At 45.3% G+C, this 21,030-nt stretch overlaps 1 protein-coding gene across 5 annotated transcripts in view; it reads left to right on the forward strand.

The window, feature by feature from the left end:
• Window positions 1-412: 412 nt before the first annotated feature.
• The window catches only part of RRBP1 (ribosome binding protein 1), a 71,469-nt gene continuing 50,851 nt past the window's right edge, over window positions 413-21,030 (forward strand). For all 5 annotated transcript variants that reach the window (XM_059705473.1, XM_059705474.1, XM_059705477.1 and 2 more), the window contains exon 1: window positions 413-552. The gene's annotated coding sequence lies outside the window, so the exon portion shown is untranslated. The remainder of the gene's footprint in view (window positions 553-21,030) is intronic.

Below are 21,030 nucleotides of genomic sequence, written 5' to 3' on the forward strand. Positions count from 1 at the left end.
ACAGTGGGCGTGGGCGGCCGGCGCCCCCTCCCCCGTCTGGCGGTGCGGCCAGCCCCGTCCCGCCCCCGCGCGGGGCCGAGCGCCGCGCAGCCCGGCCCCGCCCCGGCTCCGCCCTCCCGGTTCCCTGCAGCTCCTCCCCTCTCCCATTGGCCCAGGCGGAGACCCTCCTCTCTGCCCAATGACAGCCGCCGCTACTTGGCCTCCCGCGCTCTGATTGGCTAGCGCCCGGCAGAGTGGCGGGGCGCGGGCCAATGGAGAGAGGCGGCCCGATGAATGGCTGGCGCGGGTGGGGAAGGCAGGAGGCGGCGATCCCGGCGGAGGGGGCCGTTCGCCAGCTCCGAGGCAGAAAGTGCCACGACTCCACACGCGCGCACGCAGCCAGCTAGCGGCCGGAGCGGACGGCGGACGGGGCGGGCGGCGTCGGGGTCGCGGTGTCTGCAGCTGCTCGGGGGTGGCTTTTCGGCGGAGGCTCGGCCGGCTTCTCTCTCCCGGTTCCGCGGCGGCGACGCGGCTTCTGCCTTCACGCTCTCCCTCCCGCTTCTCAGGCTGCAGGTAAGAAACTTGGCCCGGCCCTGCAGCGGCGGCCACGGCGCGTGGGCCGGGCCGTCGGGGCGCCGGGCAGGGGCGAGGGCCGGCTGCGCCGCGAGTGACACGTCTCCTTTGGCGGCCCCTCCCCCGGCAGCGCCGCCAGCCGTCGCGGCGGCCGCGGACTCTCCGGACCCTCGGAGTCGGGTCCGGCGCCGGGGGCGTGTGCCGGCCAAACCCATGCAGGGGCGTCAGCCGGGTGCGCCCCACGGTGTGGACTCAACGCTCTTCGCCGTCGGGGTGACCGGCGGCGGCCCCGTGGTGCGACGTGGCGACCCCTCCCTCTCCGCCCGGCCGTCGGGCCGGCCCGCGCGCTCTGAAGTTGGGCGAAGAAAGTTGTCGGCGGGGTGGGGCGGCGCACAGCTGGAGGAGGAAGGGGTTAAGTTTCGGGAAGCGGCCGGATGACGTTGCCGGGCTGCAGTCCGGACTGGAGAGGGTGGGGGGACGGGCGGAAGGCTGCGGAGGCCGGCCGGGGGGAGGAGGGCGGGATTGAATGAGGGCCCGCGGGCCGAGCGCGCCCGCCTGCGGGCTGCGGCCTGGAGGCGCTTCTAGGCCCCCCCGGACGGGCGGGGCCTGGGACGCGGGGCTGCGGGTGAGGTCGTGCAGAGACCGAGGGCTGAACGGGGTCCGGACGCCCCGGCGGCCGCCGTGGCAACTTCCCGGAGTGAGGGAGGCAGCTCCCTGCTCCCCCTGGCGGCCGGGCTGAGGGCACCCCCCCCCCCCGCCCCCGCACCCGGCCGTGCGGAGCTCAGCGCTCGGGCGCCCGGCGGGGGTACGTGGGCACCTCGGGCCCTGCCCGGCCCGCCCCGCCGGTGCCACGATGAATGGGCTGGCGGTGCCAGGCCCGGGCGGAAGCGGGCACCTCCGGCCCGGTCGGCCAAGCGTGTTGGCACCCGCCCCGGCCGGCCAGGCTCCCAGGCTGCTCTCTGGGGCAGGGGAGGGCAGGCTGGGGTCCGCGCTTCCTCTGGGGCTTCCGGGAAGCTTCAGGGACTCCTCCCCAGGTTACAGTTCATAAATGGTAGGTTGGGATGGTGAAGTCGTTAAGGGAGGGAGGGGGTCTTCTGAAATCCCAGCACCGTTGAGGGTGACCTCGACCCAGCTGTTTCACTCCGGGTTCCACTTCCCTGTGTGAAAAACAGGGCTGCTGATGTTTCTACTTAAGAGAAAATTTGTGCAGCACATGCATGGAGTAATCAACAAGTGCTGGCCGATCTTGTTGGAATGAGTTTTTAGGGGCGTGTGGGGCTTGGGAGGGAAGTGGAGTCGTTCTGGCTCCATCCTATTTGCTGCAAATGCAGGGCTGGATTCCACCCCTATGCCACTATGCTTAGGGTCTCCTTACCTTTAGCCTGGAGATAGTAAAACACACGCACAATTAGGAGCTGGGCAATCTCTCAGGCAAGTGCTGGATAAAACAGGGACCTTGTGCAAACAAGGCAGTTTGGCAATAACTCCTGGAGGTCGGAGGTCAAGAGAGACTAGGAAGCAGGTCAGAGGTCAGCAGAAACTAGAAAGCATCAAGAAAATGAAGCTTTGCAGAGTTGTGAGCCTCCTACATCACTGTTTGCCTAGTGTGCTGGAACCTTTAGGGTGAGGGTGCCTGGCTGGCACTTTCTGGAGTTTGGTCCTCACACCCCAGGCTAGAGATCTCTTCAAGAACACTGCTGCTGAGGATCCAGAGACCTAGGTCTTTGTCCAGCACTCCCAGGAGGGACAGCTGCATGTTTTACCCCATCCCTGTGCATTTGGGGAGCATGTATTCTCCACTGACCCTGCCTCCTGCTTTTCACTTTCCCTCTGTGTTAGTCGTTTTAACTAACTTCCTGTTAATCTGATACCAGGGAAGTCTTGGTGATCCTGCATCATGCTGCTTGCTTACTGTGGTGATGTCTCAGTTCCTTTATGAACTTTCCAAAGGTCAGCCAGACTATGGGTTGCCAACCTATTTCCCTTCCAGAGAGTAGCTTCCGGTTCTGAGGTCCTGGAGATGCCACTTCCCTCTCTATTTAAGCAAAGGACAGAAAGTAGGTTGTTTTCCCTTTACACAGAGCAATTTGAACTTGGCTTGCAGAGCTTCTGGGCCCTGTTGAGTGCAGGAGAACAGAAAAGGTGTCCGTTTGGAAATAGAGGGTGTCCAGTGGGTAGAGCTAAAGACATGCTATAACAGAATTCTTTCATAATTGGGAATCGGCCTTTGAACATCTATAAAGAGATTAAGCTGTTAAAGTGGTACCTTGGCATCTTACTATTTTTTGGTTGTTGGAAGAGTTTTAAATAAATCTGAAATCATTGAGTCACATTTGAGCAATTTTGTTCTTTGCTGAAATGAACCCTAATCAACAAGCTGCAGTAATTATAGCACTATATTCCATATAAGTGGTTGAATACAAGTGATTTAATTGGAATATTGGTTTATTATATAGCAGGGACACCTTTTAAAAGTGAGAAGACCTCATACTCTTACTTGTTCTTTTATTCCTGGAAGCTTATATTAATTGGTGAACGACACTTAGGCAGGGAGTCAAGAGTTCTTTTGAGACACCAGATTTTTTCTTTGCTAAAATCTTGTTTTAGGGGGGGAAAATGGTCAGTCAGAATTGTGAAGGCAAGACTGTTATTTCATCTGTACATCTAGGAGCTGCAATGTTTAAAGTCTGGCCTGTAACACAATAAAAGTTGGCTAAATGAGGTAGACCACAATACCTATTAATATAGTCTCTTTAGTTGTTTCTTATCTCATTGGACAAATGAAGCTGAACCCAAGTTTATTTTTTAAAAGTTTAGAATTAGATTCCACAACTTTGACGTATATCTAGGTCTTGCAACAACCCCATTCTAAGAGTAGGTATGATTGTCCCTATTCTGTGTATGAGATCATGGAAACTCAGCCTGTTAGGTGGTTGTCAAGCGAGTTCCCATTGCCCAGTTGCTGGGTGATGTGGGCATAGCCTTCACAATGTTAACCTATCCTAATATGCAAATTGACCGAACAGCAGAACGACTGGTCGCTATGACATGCACTGACCACCAGGGGGCAGATACTCAATGCAGGAGCTGCTCCATGGTGGTCAGTGCGCTCCCACAGGAGGTGCACCGCTCAGCCAGAAGCTGGGCTCACAGCTGGTGAGTGCAGCGGCGGTGGCAGGAGCCTCTCCCATCTCTGCAGCAGCACTAAGGAGCAGTGAGCCCAGTGGTAAGGAGCAGCGAGCAGGTGGGCAGTAAGGAGCAAGGGGTCCCGGATGGTGAGAGGGCACAGGCAGGGTGAGGGACCTCTCCCCCCTGCACGAATTTCATGCACCGGGCCTCTAGTAGGTCCATATAATTACACACTTGCTGGGACAGTAACTACCCAAGGGAAGACATGGAACTAGAAGATGTAAATTAAAATCTTTAATGGAAGGAAGGTAGGGACTCAGTTGAAAATGTGGCAGTGCAAGAAGGTACTTTTAATTTCATTTCTCAAGTATCTCATGTGTGCTGGGCCTTCAAACACGATAAATACAAAGTGTGATACCAATTCTTGTCTGAAGAAGCTACCATCTAGAAAACTGTTGTCTAATATGGCAGCCACAAGGAGTTATTTAAACTTAAAGTTAAATAAAATTTAAAATTCAATTTCTTACTCATGCTACCCATATTTCAAGTGTTGGTCAGTGGAGATTTAGATCATTTCCATCATCACAGGAAGTTCTAGAGATAGTATTCTCTAATCATTCAAGTCTCTGTTCCTTGGAACATTTAGACATAATAGGTTGAACCATATGAAATTGCCCATTCTATAATCAAAAAGTTGACTAGTGGTAGTTCATGCACTTCAAACTAATGAGATATATCACCTTTAGAAAACATTACCAACTCTTTGGGTGTGTTGTAAATTGCATACCAAGGAAAAGAAAGGAGGTGGGTAAGTAACGCAGATACCGCAGTGGCTCTGCCTTGGAGAGATTTTTACCAATAGCATCAAAGCGATCAAACCAAGCACACACATAAATCATTATTGGGCAAAAAGCATATGGTTTGTAGAGAAAGTCAATATTTAATTCTAAGTGAGAGAGCCTGGGCAAGAGGGCCACTTAGCATTATAGAAAATTAACTTGGGTGCTTCGTAGGAGGCAAATTCTGATGAATCTCCTGAAACAGGCAACCTGACTCCCAGGTCTGAAAAACCAGACATATCTAGTATATTTCCTTTAAGTGCTATAAGTGACATGTGTCTCCCACTAGCAATGGGAAACAACTTTATAAAGAAAGTGTCATTTCTGCATTTAATTATGTTTGCAAGACTGGAATAGCTGCCAGTTCCCAAATCTTATATATTCCAATATACTGGCATTTTTGTACTTGGCTGTCATAAGTTGTTTCCTGGGTCAATGATTATTTGCAAGGCTCTATTATACTAGTGGGCTGATCTTGGTACTTGGAGTAGAATAACATAAAACTAAAGTTAACAACCCAGAATGATGGGTAGCTACTTATTCTCTTCTGGTTAGAGAGGAGATTGTGCCAGAAGTTATTAGCTATTTATAGTGATAATGAATATCATCTGCTGGCTCAAAAGCTGGAATAAAGACTATTTTAAGCCCAAACCTTGAATTCCATATACTAACCCTGATCGAGGTATGAGCAAATAAGATCTGCTTTAGACTGTCTTAAGGCTGGTTCCAGGCTGGTGCCCTGTATGGACACCATGTAGAACTTGGTCTGCACATGAGATTTGCTTGGTCAACCTCATGTTACTAAACAACTAAATCACCTTTTAAAAATGGAGAATTTTTCCATAAAATCTAGATTATTGGGTTTTCTTGGAAAAAATGGGAATTTCTGGCCACACCAGGTCTGCCGCCTTTAATGGCAACCATGGACCATGGTCACCCTCTCTGGTCAGTACCTGTGATCTCTTTCACCAGCATCCTACCCTGATTTACATGACTTGTGTGGGTATTGGCTGTCCCTGAGAGGGCACTGTCTACTCCAGCATCAGAGAGCAAAGAGGAGTTGGAGGGCACCTGAGTGAGTGGTCATCAGTGTCTATTGTTGAGCACTGGTTGGGGGTTTCAGTCCCAGAAATAAGTAGTTCAACCTTGGGCATGACTTTTCTCTGGGCTTTGGTGTCCTCCTCATGTAAAATTAAACTAGGCCAGATGGCGCCATCTTTCAGGCCACAAATCTTGGTTTATCCTTAACTCTTTGCTTTCTCATACTTGTATCCTGTATAATAGCAAATCCTGTCAGCTCTACCTTCAAATCAGAGCCAGAATCCAGCTATTCTCTCTACTTTCACTAGCACCACCCTGATCCAAATCCTTCTCATGTTGCCTGGGTTATTTTTTTTATTTGATAAATATTTACTAAATATTGTTTTGCCTGGGTTATTGCATTAGCTCTAAAGTGGGCTTCTTGCTTTTTGCTTTCACCCCCTGACTTCTAGTCTGTTCCAAGAGAAAATCATGTCACTTTTCTGTTTAAGATTCTCCTTGGCCACTCGCTCTTACCATCTCCTTGCCCTCTGCTCCAATCACACTGGCCCCCTGTTTTTTCTCAGGCATGCTTCTGCCTCAGGGCCTTTGCACATACTGTTGCTCTCAGTGGGGAGCTTCTTTCCAGATGGCCACATGGCTTGCTTCCCCAACCTTCTTCAGGGCTGTGAAGTGTTACCTCCCTGACCACCCTATTTAAAGTGACAGTCCATGACAATCCCCACCCCTACTCCAGCTCCCTGCCCCACCTCTCTGCATGGTTTTTGCTTCATTATCACTACCTGACATGCTGCCCTTGGAGCATAAGCTCTGCCAATGGAGGGATGTGTCTGTTTTGTTTCTCCAAGGTATCCCTAATGCTTGGAATAGTGACTGGCACACAGTAGGTGCCCATCCTTGCTGAGCTAATGGAAAGATGACTTTCTGCTTGTGTTCTATGAGTCTACTATTTAGCTTGAAGTCATCTGGATTCCTAGAGCATCAAGTATAAACATATTCCAAAGCCAGGTGATTTTTGGAATCCTTCCAGGCTGGCTACAGTTGGGAAATTAACAGTTACACCCATGGAGGGATGGTCCTGCTCTGCCAGCTCTCAAATGTGGACGGATGGTCCTGCTCTACCAGCAGAGGCCAGGGATTTGAAGTGACCCTTAGGGGGCGGCTTGGGCATTTGCTCTCTCCTTAGTGCCCCAAACCTCCATGCTGGTTGTATTGATCTCAGTGCTTCCTGTTCTCCAAAGACCATCGTTCACACCGGGATCCCTCAGCAGATCGGGCCCTTCCCAGGTGCTCACACCAGTTCTCTGAGAATTAGCTGATGAGCATTAGGTGGGGCTTGCAGGTGGATTTTGTGTTTTGTGGCATGAGTGTTCCATAGTGGTAGGAGGGAAAATTCTTTCCTTGTAGCTGGGATTCCATTCTCTTTTCTTTTAGTCAGACTGAGGAGTAAGAGATGTTGCTAAGATTAACCTCCTGCTTCCCCATGTGGTGGTTTTCTTTCCTCTGGGAGAACTTGCCGGTGGAAGCCAAGGAACTAGAGCAGTTTTCTTAACCTTGGCTGCACATTAGAATCACTGGGAATCTTTAATATCCTGATTTCTGGGCCTCATCCTCCGGAAATTCTGGTTCTTTGTTATGGGGTGAGGCCACAACATTAGAAACAAAGAAACAGAATTTCCGGAGGATGAGGCCCAGAAATCAGGATTTTACAAAGATTCCCAGGTGATTCTAATGTGCAGCCAAGGTTGAGAACCACTGAACTAGAGGAAAATTATTGGGGCAAGTGGGCTGGCAAGAGGCCATTCTAGGCCTAGCCCCCATCCTTCATATCTCCGCCTTTCTTCCTACTTTTGCTTTTAGGCAAAGAAATGAAAAATAGATCCTAGATTCTTAGCTGTTTCTGACCAGAGAATCTGGCCTACTTGTTTTATGTGGAACATCCTCATCTGGCTGTAAGCTCAACTGGTATGTTTTTCGGGAACTTCTCATTCAGTCGTTAAAATGCACAACTCAATACATCAAAAACTATTTTCTCTTCAATTAAGACTCGTCCTGAATAGGAATTAGATGTAGCTTTATTTCTGTTGAATACATTTTCATTTCTTTGTGAGTCCTAGATATTTGTGGTAATTAGAAAGAATCTTAATTTTCGGAATTTCATAGTAATCATGGTGATAGAGGGAAAGAAGGAGTCGGTGCTGAAGAATAAATGAATTGACACCCTGAGTGAAAAGTCTCATTTGTGATGTGCCAAGGGACATTGAAAAAGTCAACTTCAGCTACGACTCTGAAGCCCAGCCACTCTATTCTGTGATTTTGGCTTTCCTCTTAAGTTGGAAGATCCTGAGCCTTACTCTGAACAGTTTGATTTTTAAAAGTGGTGAGAAGGATGGCACAGTGGGCTTGGCCATGGACAGTGAGGGTCTTGGGAAGATTAAAGCAGGAGGTGACTGCCCATCTTGACCTTGGTTCCAGCTAACATTGTGTATGTGTGTGTGCAAAGGTGAGGTCAGGGAGGTGGCAGGATTGAAAGTGCTGCAACAGATTCTCCAGTCATTAATGATGCTCCTCCTTCGAGATTCACATGATCCATTTCCTACCAGAGTTGGCATATGTGTACTATTTTTCTTTTTATTAAAGTAAAATACAGACACAGAAAAATGCAGTCATAGTTTGTAGAACAATACAGGGTGGGCAAACGTAAGTTTACAGTTGTTCGTATAGAAAAATATATAATACAAGAATAAACTCTGTTTCACATACCCACTACTGTAAACCTGCTTTTGCCCACCCTGTTTAGCAGATTAGGATGATCACACCCCATGCTGCCCTCTGCCACAGCTCCTCTTGTGCCCACTTCAGATGCTGCCCAACCCCCAGGATATCTGCTGTCCTGATTTCTATCTAGCACACAGATTCATTCAGCCTGTGTTTAAACTTGATGTAAATGGAATCATATGGCATATGCTCTTTGGGTCTTTCATTGGTTATGTGTAAAGTTCATCCATGCTGTTGGGCTAGTTCATTCGTTTTTTATTTTTGTTAATCCTCACCCGAGGATATTTTTTCATTGATTTTTAGGGAGAGTGGAAGAGTGAGGGAAAGACAGAGAGAAACATCGATGTGAGAGAAACACATCGATTGGTTGCCTCCTGCACGAGTCCTGACCAGGGCCCGCGCTGGGGAGGAGCCTGTAACCAAGGTATGTGCCCTTGACCTGAATCGAACCTGGGACCATTTGGTCTGCAGGCTCTATCCACTGAGCCAAACCAGCTAGGGCGGCTAGTTCATTTTTGTTGTGTAGTACTCTGTGAATGCATCACAGTTTATCCATTTTACTATGGATGAGTACTTGGATAGTTTCTAATTTGGGACTTGTAAATTACATTACAGAATACAAAGTCTTGCCCCTGACTTCGGTGACTACTTGTCTACATTTCCATTGGATCTCTTCGTAAGAGTGGGATTTTGGGACCACAAGGAGACCTTTGCTTAGCTTTAGAAGAGAGTGCTAGACTTTTTCCCAAAGTGCTGGTACTAGTTTATACTCCCACCAGCAGTATATGAGAGCTTGGAATACATTATACAGTAGCTGACTTTAAAAATGAGTCAGAATGAAGTTTGATTTACCATTGCTGTTAGTAAGAAATAATTCTCATGCCGTAGTTTTACTTGTCAGAGAGATAGGAAGGTTTGGCTGCAGGATTCCTTAATCGAAGATGGGCCTTTGCAGAGGGTTTGTGGAAGAGGGTCAGATTTTATTGCCTCTGAGCAAATGCTGTCTCTTAATCACAAATCTGAGCAGAAAAGGCAGTTTCTCTTGCTGTATTTAAATGAAGGGAGAAGGAGCTCAGCATCGCTCTGGTCTGGAGATTTCAGTTCTTCAGACGCTCCTCCCCACCCAGGTTAATGTAACGTCCTGGAATATTAAGTGAATTTCTTAAAAACAAAGGAGCCATTAGTTGGATACTAGAGGTCATTCAGTACTGACCCACAGTTTCTAACCTGAAAATCTGCACGCCTCCTGTTCCTGGAATCCGTGTGCAGAGCCCAGGGTTGGTGGTATAGGACACTGCAGGCTCCGTTCCTCCTGGATTGTTGTATATCCAGGTTTGGCTTTGGAAGGCTTCCTAGCACAGTCACATTTCCTGTCATGTAGCAGGGATGATCTTTTTCTTTTAAGAGTTGGTTGGCTGGGATTTGCTTTGGCTAGGAGTGACAAGAGTTCCAAAAGTCAGTAGTGTAAAGAAGGAAAGGGGCACTGTATTTCTGGTGACTGGGTGAACTGACCGGGGTTGAGTGGGGCAAGTACTACATAAGAAATACAAACATCTTCTGAAAGCATTGAATGACTTGGAACATATTGAGGAAGATAGTAAGGAGGCCGAAATTTCAGTAAAAGTGGAGTAATCCTGGGAAGTATGCACAATCCTGAAAACATTGGGCAAACTGAGTTTTGATGGTGTCTCTGGGCACAGGGGGCAGTATGATGGAAGACCCTCACTTTTATTTTTATTTTATTTTATTTTTAAAAAATACATTTTATTAATTTTTTACAGAGAGGGAGAGGGATAGAGAGTTAGGAACATTGATGAGAGAGAAACATTGATCAGCTGCCTCCTGTATGCCCCCTACTGGGGATGTGCTTGCAACCAAGGTACATGCCCTTGACTGGAATCGAACCCGGGACCCTTCAGTCTGCAGGTTCGACGCTCTATCCACTGAGCCAAACCGGCTAGGGCGGAAGACCCTCACTTTTAGAGCTGGAACCACAGAGGGCTCCTATGCCTTCAAGGTGAAGGCAAGTCAGGAGTAGGTCCATTCACCTGCTGCAAAGTTGAACTCACAAGTTGCCCCTCATGCAGATCCCATGATCCTAAATGGTAAAAAATTCTCAGCCAATTTTTAAATTCTTTATTTTAGAGTTTACCTGGACAGATAGCACTCCTGGGCCAGCCACCAACAAACAGATCTTTGAAGGATTGCACCTTTTTTTAGGCTCAGTGAATTCCCAGGTATCTATGTATATAAAAGCCCAATATGTAAATTGTCCCCTCGGGAGTTCAACCGGGAGACTGGGAGTTCGATCGCTCACGTGCGCTGACCACCAGGGGGCAGTGTGGAATGAAGAAAGGCCCTGGCTGGCAGTGGAAGGCCCCCAATTGGCCCTGATCAGCCCTGATCACCAGCCAGGCCTAGGGACCCTACCCATGCATGAATTACATGCACCAGGCCTCTGGTAATTTATAAAGGAAAATGTGGAGTCTCTAGTTAAGAATAACTGAACACAAATAGTGCAGAGCACTGTGAATGAGGACCAGCAGAAAGAAATCTGTGAGAGCACGAGGTAGTTTTAAACCAATTTTAAACAACACTTCTTACTATTCTTAAAGTAATAGACAAGCTTGAAAATCCCTACAAGGGAAAGAAACTATCAAATGACCTAGCAAGTTTGAAAAAATGATCAGGGTACAACTAACTTCTAGACATGAGCAGCTTAGTAATTGTAATTATAGACTCACAGATTGAAGAGAATACATGGAGTAGAAGTTAGAACAGAGGAAAATACACAGATTTCATTTCAGAGAATCCAATAGATGAATAATTTGTAGGCCCTATTAAGAATCAGGGAGGATAGACTGAGAAGTGTGTTTAATTGGGGTTCCAGGAAGGAAGAGAGATTACGGGACAGAGAATATGATGAGATAATGATTAAAAATTTTATAGAACAGATGAGACACCCATCCCCCAAAAGAAAAAACAAAATCGACTTGTAGACAATGTAGTGATTGATACAGCAACCAAAGGAGAAAAATCAAGAGAGGATGAAATGAAGGTAACTTTTAAGACAAAAAACAAGACAGGTTTTTCTAAATGAAATTCTCACAGATGTTCCTGGAAGGAAAGTAATGCCAAATGGGAAGAGTGAGATGTACCAGCAATGAAAAATAAAGAAAGTGGCAATTCCAAGCAAATGTAAAAGACTAATAATGTTGGCAATGGGGAGGAGGCTGAAAAATGGATAAGATTAAATATGTATAAACAATAACATTGAATTAGTGCAGAGGGGTAAAGTTTTGTTTAACTTGGTGAACCCTGCATGTTGTTATTTTTTAAGCGTTATTCCTAAGGAATAGAAACAATATATTCTGTGATAATAGAGGGGGGAAATTGAATGATTTAAAAACAATAAAATAAAAAGAGATAAGAAAGGAGATTTAAAAAAAAAACATGCCAGGACAGTAGGGGAATAGCACAATATGAGATGATATATTTAAAGTCAAATATATTGGCATTCATATTAAATGTAAGTTTACTAAACACTCTAGTTAAAACAAAGATATATCAGATTTTAAATAGACTAACACAAAAAAGTTAGAGAAAAGGTCACTTCATAGTTATAAAAGTTCAATTTTGCTCAAAGATACAGCATTTTTAATTTGCATCTTATTAACATAATCACAAAAAATACAAAACAAAAATGACAGGACTATGAGAAATAGCCAAATCTGTAAACATAATAGAGAATTTTAGCACATCCTCTTAGTAATTGACAGCTAAGCAGACACAAAAATCAGTAAGGATTAGAACTTTGAACACAATTAGGAATGTGGTCTATGTATGACTGTTATAAATAAAACACTGCAGCTAGCTAATACATATTTGACTTCAAAATTTTTGAAAGATTGGCCACATCTGGGACTTTAAAGTAAGTCTCAATACATGTCAAAGGATTGAACTTGTCTAAAACAGGTAGCACAATTCAGTTAAACTAGAAATATGAATGAAAAGATAGATAGATAGAAAATCTCCATGTATTTGGAAATTTAAAAAAAATCTGCTTCTAGCCCAACTGGCGTGGCTCAGTGGTTGAGCATTGACCTATGAATCAAGAGGTTACAGTTCAATTCCAAATGAGGGTCATGCAGGAGGCAGACAATTAATGATTCTCTATCATCATTGATGTTTCTATATCTCTCTTTCCTCCCTTCCTCTCTGAAATCAATAAAAATATATATTTTTTAAAAATAAAAATCTGCTTCTAGTATTTATGTAGGCCTCCCAAAATAGAAATGTTTTGAAGTGAATGATAATAAATATTATACAAACTTGTAGGATATAGCTAAAGTATTATTTACAGAAAAATGTATAACTTTAATACATACATTAAAAAAAGAAAAGATAAAAATAACTGAGCTAAATAATAAGCATCTCTTTCCAGAAATTACAAAAGGTAAAATAAAGTTAAACCAATCAAAAGGAAGTAATAATATGAAGAAATTAATGAGACAGGAAATAAACATACAGTAGAGAAGTTCAACAACGTAAAAACTTCGTTCTTACAAAAGGTGAATAATGTTGACAGATATCAAGTAAAATTGACCAAGAAAAAGGCATAAATAATTAATATAAAAAATGTAAAATGGGACTTTACTACAGATGTGGTTGACATTAGAAAAACGTGTAATTATTATGAACAACTTATGCTAAGTAAAAATAAATCAGTGTTAATTTGTGTTCATTAAAAACATCTGAAAGATCCAGAGGAGGGGGTGCTGTACAGAGAAGACTTCTTTTTTACCTCCCTGACAACATAAATAAATTTCTAGGAAAATATTACTTATCAACACTGAGCCAAGAAGAGAACCAAGAACCTAATAAAAAAGATATCTACAAAAAGCCTTTAGCAAACATCACACTAAAGAGCAAGACATCTAAATTTCCCTTTGAGATAAGAAAAAACTAGATACCTGCTGTTATTCCTTCTCTCTAGCACTGTGCGGGAGGTCCTATCCTGTGCAAAGTTCAAAGTTCAGGAAAAGTGAAGCAGAAGATATGAAGATTGGAAAGAAAGGAACAAAAACTGATTCATAGACAATATGCTTGTATATGTAGAAAAAACTTAAAAAAAAAAATCTACACATACGTTGCTAGAATTAGGCAAGGTTGCTTGGGGAAAAAATCAGTTACATTTCTGTATACGTACCAGCAACAACAGAAAATGAAACTTATAAAAAAGAAACCATTGGCAATAGTGTAGGAACTATGAAGAACCAAGAAATAACTCTTTCCAAAAGTATGTAAGTCACCGCAGTGCATTATTTTCCTTTACCAGGATACTTGTGTTTTTCTGGTTGGATCTGGTCCTTATAACCATATAAATGAGTGACTCCTATCCCAATATCATTTAGTAGAGCCTTCGTTCAGTTGATATGCTGAGATTTGCTTGGTGGATACAGTACGGAAGAGACTGATCTCTTCTTTCTGGGACCCTAATATCTACTGCAGTAGGAATTCTGTCGTGGCCCAGCACATCTTAACTGTTCATGTCCATTTCGAAAAGTCAGGATTCTTGATTTCTAACTTGTAGGCATGTTGTTTTCATAAATGAGGTGGAGCCTGTAAGCCTCTTTCTTATAAGCTCTCAGATTTAGGTCTATTTAAGTACCTACTTTCCCAAAGACTGTTATTGTGGATAAGTACAAAAAACATGTCAATTATTTTTTTCCCTTAGGCATAGAAATTGAACCATTCATCTGAAATGGCCGATGAATAAGCAAAGGCTTATAATAGAATACATTTCTATTTTTAGTGTTTAAGCCTTTCTTTAAAACGAGTAGCATTGTTTCTTTAAAGTAGAAAGCTATTTCCATCCTATTTAAGCATGAAATAGCCCTAATGGGTTTAGCTCAGTGGATAGAGTTGGCCTGCGGACTGAAGGGTCCCAGGTTTGATTCTGGTCAAGGGCATGTACCTTGGTTGCGGGCACATCCCCAGTAGGGGGTGTGCAGGAAGCAGCTGATCAATGTTTCTAACTCTCTGTCCCTCTCCCTTCCTCTCTGTAAAAAATCAATAAAATATATATTTTTAAAAAGCATGAAATAAATTATTTTAGATCACATCTTTTAGTTACAGTATTTCTCTTAGTTTCTTTGGGTTAAAAAAATCAGAGATTATACTTAAAATTTTAAATCAGATCTGAAATTTATCTTCTCTTTTTAGAAATGTTAAATAAAGTGAATAAACATGCTTTTAAAAACATAGCTGAGCTAATAAGGTAGTAAAAGAGATTGTCAGAGGCCATTAACCAAGGGTGAGGGGAGTGACTGGGACCCAAGAGTAAATTAACCCTGGGGTATGGGTGGGATATTGTCAGCCAGAGTTTTCTTGGGTCTTAGGCCTTTGGCTTTAATGTCCAGGTGGTGACAGGGGTTTGTCTAAGGGGGGGAGTGGGACCTGAGTTTCCCTTCATACATCCAAGTAAAGCCTGCACCAGGGGTCCTCAAACTACGGCCCGCGGGCCACATGCAAATACAAATACTGTATTTGTTCCCATTTTGTTTTTTTACTTCAAAATAAGATATGTGCAGTGTGCATAGGAATTTGTTCATAGTTTTTTTTTAAACTATAGTCCAGCCCTCCAATGGTCTGAGGGACAATGAACTGGCCCCCTGTTTAAAAAGTTTGAGGACTCCTGGGCCCTGCACCCTTGAAGGTCCACACCCTCAATGAAAGGACTGACTGGTAGCAAGGGGTGGTAACCTGTGGAGCTTATCTGTGTTGTCCCGAAGCTGGGGAGGCAAAGTCCCCTGAGAATATTAACAGGAGGTTCATGCTGGTTGTAAAAAAGTAGTCTAGACCCTGGTTGAAGCAAAGATAGAACAGCTCTGCAGAAACAGCTCCACGACTAAGCCCCGACAGGATTGCCACTATTAAAGTCCCACTAAAGGTATGACACAAAATCATTATTAAAGGCATAAAAGTAGGTAATAAAAAACATTAATAACTTAAACAAATAGAATAAGTTAAAGGACTGATTATACAGCTGGTTAGATTCAGCTTATGATAAAATTTTTTTTGAGTATTTTGGAAGTATATAAAGAAAAAGACCTAACTTCTTACAGATACAGTTTGTGTGTGTGTGTGTATATGTGTGTGCTAACATTCCAGGAATTTCCATCATTCAGAGGCACATATACGTTTGCATACCCTTTGTTTTAGTCAACAAGTTTCAGCACACACCTTTGGACTTTGTGAAGCCACATATAACAAGCTCAGAAACAACCAACACACCCATGGAGTTGGAGCGTGAAGGGGCTCTTTTGATAAGTACAGTTTACTTCATTTAGAAATAGAAGACCTAGGGATTTCGAATGCAAAGTCTAGTTTTCCATATTTTTCTTTCAAGTTTGTTTCACGTATTGCTCATGGATGGCTTGAGATAATCCCGCCTTCTTTCCCCTTCCCTTGTTCCTGAGCAGAGGTATCCTTTCCCTCGTATAGGAGACAGGCCCAGGGAGTCACTGTCTGCCCAAAGTCACAAGGCCAGCAAGTGGCAGGGCCAACAGATGCCTCATTTCTAATCTGGTATTCGATTTCTAATTCCAAGCCCTGCTGTTGTGTAGTCCATGTTTAGAGGAACTTGAAGAAGAGCCACATTACAAACACCCAGGAGAAAATTTAAAGAAATGGAAATGATTTTGTCTGAGGACAGACTTACTAGCCTCAAATGATATTTGTTACACAACATGGAGCAGATGCTGTCTCTTTTTTGCTTAAGGAGATATAAGCTTTAACACTTAAGAAGGGTTTAGGTTGTATGCAAAGAAACCATTTCCTACAGTGAGAGTTTTGCCTGGAAAAGGGTCTGAGGGCTAAGTCCCCTTCTCAAGTGATCGTTTTTTTGTTTTTGTTTTTAATCTTTATTGTTGAAAGTATTACATATGTCCCCCCCCCCCCCAATACACTAGTGTGTGTGTGTGTCCATCCTGGGTCACATAAGAAGTTATTTTTATGGATCATATAGAACAAATTCTCTGATGACAGTGCAGTTAAATGAGGAATTACCTATGATAGTTCAACTCTCCATGTTTTCAGAAAGTTAATGACACTACCACCACACAAGTCTAAAAGATCATATGGGAATTAGAAAATACTTACAACTGAAAATGAAAATACTGTGTGCTGGAGCTTGTTAGGGTGAAGCTACAATAGTACTTAAAGGGAAATTTATTGCCTTAAAGATTTGCTACAGAAAAAATAGTCCTAAAAATGATTAAATGTAATATCAAGAAGTGTGAACAAAATAAACCAATAGAAGCTGGAGGAAGGAATAATGAGAATTTATATAGCTTGGATCACAAACCCAAAAGCTGGTTTGGGAGTTGACATTGATATTGAATCAGCAATTTATAATAGCCAAGACATGGAAACAACCTTAGTGTCCATTAACAGATGAATGGATGAAGAAGCTGTGGGACACACTCGCACACACGCGTGCGCGCACACACACTGGAATATTATCTATATACTAGAGGCCCGGTGCACGACATTCGTGCACTGGGGGTGGGGAGGGTCCCTCAGCCCAGCCTGCGCCCTTTTGCAGTCCAGGAGCCCTCAGGGGGTGTCTGACTGACAGCTCAGTCCCACTCCCGGTCAGCCAGCTTCTGGATGAGGGGCACTCCCCCTGTGGGAGTGCACTGACCACCAGGGGGCAGGTCCTGCATTGAACGTCTGCCCTTTGGTGGTCAGAGCACATCATAGTGACCAGTCGTTCAGCTGTTTGGTTGACTTGCATATTACCCTTTTATTATATAGGATATAAAAGTCTAAGTGACTGAACAACTGGTTGACCAGCCGCTATGATGTGCACTGACCACCAGGGGGAAGACACTCAATGCAGGAGCTGCCTCCTGGTGGTCAGTGCGCTCCCACAGGGGGAGTGCCACTCAGCCAGAAGCGGGGCTCATGGCTGGCCAGCGCAGCTGCTGTAGTAGCAGGAGCCTCTCCTGACTCCACCAGTGCTACCTAGCAGTGGTGGCAGGCATGCGCAATGGGCTGGGATGAGCGCGAGTGGCACAGCACCCAGCCCCGGCTTGGGCTCCTCCCTGGCTACCTGCCACTTGGCACACTGCTACATCCCTCAGGGGATGTCTGACTGCTGGTCCCTCAGGCCAGGCGGGGATCGGGCCTAAACTGGCATCCGGACATCCCAAAAGGGTCCTAGATTGCAAGAGGGTGCAGGCCAGGCTGAGGGACACCCTCCCATCCCCACTGTTCATGCACGAATTCATGTACTACTGGGCCTCTAGTTCAGCTATAAAAAGGAAGAATTCCTGCTTTTTGTGACAACGTGAATGGACTTTTTTTTTAGGGCATTGTGCTAAGTGAAATAAGTCAAAAAGACAATTACTGTATGATCTCCAAATCTTAACCAAAAAATCTCATCTTGTAGAAAAAGTGATTAGATTTGAGGTTACCATAGGCAGAGGGGAGGAGGAAGGGGAATTGGAAGAAGGTGGTGAAAAGGTACAAAGTTCCAGTTGTAAGGTAAATAAGTACTAGTGATGTAAAGTACAACACAATGACATGATGACTGCTGTGTGATACATATGAAAGTTAAGAGAGTAAAACCTGAGTTCTCATCACAAGAAAAAATTTTCTCCTCTTTTTTTTAAAATAAATCTTTATTGTTCAGATTATTACAGTTGTTCCTCTTTTTCCCCCCCCATAGCTCCCCTCCACCCAGTTCCCACCCCACCCTCTGCCCTTAACCCCACCCCCCACTGTCCTCATCCATAGGTGTACGATTTTTGTCCAGTCTCTTCCTACACCCCCCACACCCCTTTCCCCCTGAGAATTGTCAGTCCACTCCCTTTCTATGCCCCTGATTCTATTATATTCACCAGTTTACTCTGTTCATCAGATTTTTTATTCACTTGATTTTTAGATTCACTTGTTGATAGATGTGTATTTGTTGTTAATAATTTTTATCTTTACCTTTTTCTTCTTCCTCTTCTTAAAGAATACCTTTCAGCATCTACACTAATAAAAGAGAAACATGGTAATTGGCGTACGACCGCTACCCTTTTCATTGGCTAATCAGCGAGATATGCAAATTAACTGTCAGCCAAGATGGCGGCGGGCAGCCAGGCAGCTTGAAACTAACATGAGGCTTGCTTGCCTCAGTGATGGAGGAAACCAACGTTCCCCGCCTGCGGCTGCAGGCCTCTGAACCTGCAGTTTCAAACATGGTAACAAATACTGCCTGACTTCAGCCAGCAGATTCGCAACATTGTATGCAAAGGCCAGAAACCTACTTTCAGGAGCAGAGGCCTAAGAACTGGAGCCAAGCCTCAAGCTAAAGCTGGCCCAGAGTAAAAAAAAAAAAGGAAAAAAGGAGCGTTTGGGAGTTCAGTCACCCCCAGCCTGAAAACAGCCCTCAGCCCCTCACCCAGACTGGCCAGGCACCCCAGTGGGGACACCGACCCTGAAGGGTGTGTGACCAGCTGCAAACAGCCATCATCCACTCACCCAGGCTGGCCAGGCACCCCAGTGGGGACCCCCACCCTGATCCAGGACACCCTTCAGGGCAAACGAGCTGGCACCCACCCATGCATCAGGCCTCTACCCTATATAGTAAAAGGGTAATATGCCTCCCAGCACCGGGATCAGCATCACAGGGGGCAGCGCCCAAACACCCTGATCGGCCCTGCTCTGTGTGTGACAGGGTGCGGCACCCCAGCCCACCCCCCCGCCCCCCGGGCCCTGCTCTGTGTGTGACGGGGTAGAGCCATAACGTCCCCATCGGCCCTGCCCTGAGTGTGAGAATGGCGGCGCCCCAACCCCCTGATTGGCCCTGCTCTGTGGGTGATAGAGGGCAGTGCCCCAACATCCCCCCCTCCCCGACCCCACGGGCCCTGCTCTGTGTGTGACGGGGTAGAGCCATAACCTCCCTATCAGCCCTGCCCTGAGTGTGACAGTGGTGGCGCCCCAATCCCCTGATTGGCCCTGCTCTGTGGGTGATAGAGGGCGGCTCCCCAACCCACTGATCCGCCCTGCTCTGTGTGTGACGGGACGGTGCCCCAACTCCCCTATCAGACCTACTCTGTGAGTGACAGGGGTGAGCTCCTCAACCCCCTGGTGGGCCCTGCTCTGTGCGTGACAGGAGGGAGTTCCCCAACCCCCTGATGGGCCCTGCTCTGTGCATGACAGGGTACGGAGCCCCAACCCCCCTGATGGGCCCTGCTCTGTGTGTGACAGGGGGTCGCGCCGCAACCTCCTCATCGACCCTGCCTTGAGTGTGACGGGGTGGTGCCCCAACCCCCCAATCGGCCCTGCTTTGAGCCCGACCAGGGGCTGCACCTAGGGATTGGGCTTGCCCTCTGCCACCCGGGAGCAGGCCTAAGCCAGCAGGTTGTTATCTCCCGAGGGGTCCCAGACTGTGCACCGGGCCTCTAGTTTCATATAATACTGGTTTGGTGGTGATGAACTCCTTTAGCTTTTTCTTATCAGTGAAGCTCTTTATCTGACCTTCAATTCTGAATGATAGCTTTGCTGGATAAAGTAATCTTGGTTGTAGGTTCTTGGTATTCATCACTTTGAATATTTCTTGCCACTCCCTTCTGGCCTGCATAGTTTCTGTTGAGAAATCAGCTGACAATCGTATGGGTACTCCCTTGTAGGTAACTAACTTTTTTTTCTCTTGCTGCTTTTAAGATTTTTTCTTTGTCTTTTGCTCTTGGCATTTTAATTATGATGTGTCTTGGTGTGGTCCTCTTTGGATTCCTTTTGTTTGGGGTTCTCTGCACTTCCTGGACTTGTAAGTCTATTTCTTTCACCAGGTAGGGGAAGTTTTGTCATTATGTCTTCAAATAGGTTTTCAATAGCTTGCTCTCTCTTCTTTTGGCACTGCTATAATTCGGATGTTGGGACGCTTGAAGTTGTCCCAGAGGCTCCTTACACTATCTTGATATGTTTGGATTCTGTTTTGTTTTTGCTTTTCTGGTTGGGTGTTTTTTACTTCTTCATATTTTAAATCTTTGACTTGATTCTTGGGATCCTCTTGTCTGCTGTTGGATCTCTGTATATTATTCTTTATTTCAGTCAGTGTATGCTTAATTTCTAGTTGGTCCTTTTTCATATCCTCGAAGGTCTCACTAAATTTATCGGTGGTTTCTAGAAAATTCTTGAAAAACCTTATAACCGTGGTTTTGAACTCTATATCCAGTCGTTTGCTTTCCTCCATTTCTGTCATTTGTGATCTGTTTCTTTGTCTCCGCATTTTTTATGCTTTCCTGTGTTGATAGAGTGGCTTTCTGTGCTAGGTGTCCTATAAGGCCCAGTGGCTCAGCCTCCCCAATTACCTGAGGTGGACACTCTTGGTGCACCCCTTTGTGGGCTGTGTGCACATCTTGTTGTAGTTAAGCCTTGATTGTTGTAGGTATTACTGGGAGGAATTGACCTCCAGGCCAATTGTCTGTGAGAATCAGCTGTGTCTACAGTGGGAGGACTTCTGTGCTGAAGACACCCTTATGGGGCAAGACTTGCTTCAGTTGGGCTTTGGTGCTCCCTGAGTCTGCCCCCTGAGTGTGTCCCTTATGGATCTGAGGAGTTGTAATCTGGATGGTCCCAATCTGACCACTGGGTACACAGGCTCTTGGATCTCTAAAGAGGTGCTAATTTAGCC

The sequence above is a fragment of the Myotis daubentonii genome, chromosome 8, assembly GCF_963259705.1.
Source record: "Myotis daubentonii chromosome 8, mMyoDau2.1, whole genome shotgun sequence".
Classification (NCBI taxonomy): domain Eukaryota; kingdom Metazoa; phylum Chordata; class Mammalia; order Chiroptera; family Vespertilionidae; genus Myotis; species Myotis daubentonii.